This window comes from Solanum dulcamara, chromosome 6 (genome assembly GCF_947179165.1).
Source record: "Solanum dulcamara chromosome 6, daSolDulc1.2, whole genome shotgun sequence".
Classification (NCBI taxonomy): domain Eukaryota; kingdom Viridiplantae; phylum Streptophyta; class Magnoliopsida; order Solanales; family Solanaceae; genus Solanum; species Solanum dulcamara.
The window spans coordinates 15,684,063-15,685,631 of record NC_077242.1 but is presented as its reverse complement, the minus strand read 5'-3'; positions in this window follow the sequence as shown (position 1 = coordinate 15,685,631).

Genomic DNA, 1,569 nt, shown 5'->3' with positions numbered 1-1,569 from the left:
AGGAATTCAACAAAAGAGTCAAAGCATAAATATGGCTACCAATAAAAGGCTTCACGCTCAAAAGGGCTAACTAGTGATATAATATCTATACAAGGCTAAAATTTATAGGAAGAATCAAAGAAAGCCTAATATAATCTTCTAAACAGAACAATACTTTTTATTTTGCTTCAATAACATGATAGACAAGTTCTAGACTAAGATGCAAAACATGAAATATATGCAAACAACCTCACCACAGATGGCACAAGTCTCAATCAAGATAGATCAATTTTACATCTAAGATAGATGGGGCCATTACAAACAATAAAATAAATTATATACAGAGTAACAAGAATGAGTTTAAGTGTCAAATAGCCAGTAATTTAATGAGTACTCAAGTATTCACAAGAAGGTACACTCAAAATTAGGCATAAATAGCAAGTATCAAATCAAAAAGGTCTTTTCTTTTCTATTCCAAAAAAATAAAAAATAAAAATCTAATCTATAAAAAATAAAAGATACTCGGTTCAAAGGGACCCACCCCCCCTCGGAAAAGAATCGAAAAGAAAAACCAAGGGGTGGATGAAGTATGCTCTAAAATATAATCTAAGAACCATAAAAATACTATTTTAATAATAAAATATGCTCAAAAAAATTAATCTAAGAACAATAAAAAAGACTATTTTAATAATAAAAGAAAATTCTTTTTTGTATTTTTGGTCTTTTTAAAAAAATCAAATTAAAAAGAAATAAATAAATAAATAAAATATTATAGCATACTTCACCTTTAAAAATTGAGAGATATTCCACTCCACACTAAAAATCATGGTTTGTCCCCAAAGCAATTTATGGAAAAGAGATGAAGCAGAAGGGTAAGAAATACTCTTTGAGACACTTTAGGGTCTACCTAGCAACATGTTTCTCCAATTTTAATCAAGGGTCGTGCGCACCCCACAATTAAGCCCAACATGTGTTCCTTAGCTTCAAATTTGGGTAATCAGACTCCCCGACAATGGCACCACTTTTTGGAATGTCCAAATATACTTCTCGAGACGAAATATAAACAGTCGTTTGCAATATATTTACCCAACTATGAGCCGAGGTAGATCCCACAGAGAATATGGAAGAATATTGTCAATAGTAAATTTTAACTTGATAGTCGTTATTTAAAAAGGGAGGATTTAAATTGAAATAAAAATAAAAAAGAACAACAATAGCTTGGAGTAAATAATTATTTGTATTTAGATTATTAGAAATTACTAGGAATGTGTTCCCCATGATTTCATAACTCAGAAAGAATATTGTATTAGTGATTGATTTTAATTCTTAGCATGCAAGATCGGTAAGTTAATTTCACCTAAGTCTTTGATCCGACAAATAAGTGAATTTTACTATGCAACTTGATCCATTTACGAGTGTATGCTTTACTAAACCTTACCAATGATCACAGATTTAGCTATCCCCTGGTCCGTTCAAGCTATTATATGAGGATGATTAGCCCCAAATCTCGTTGTTTAATCCTTTTTCCCATTCGTTACCTCCTTTATCCGGCAAGTAAGAATAAGACGAGTTCAAATGTTTGCAACCGCT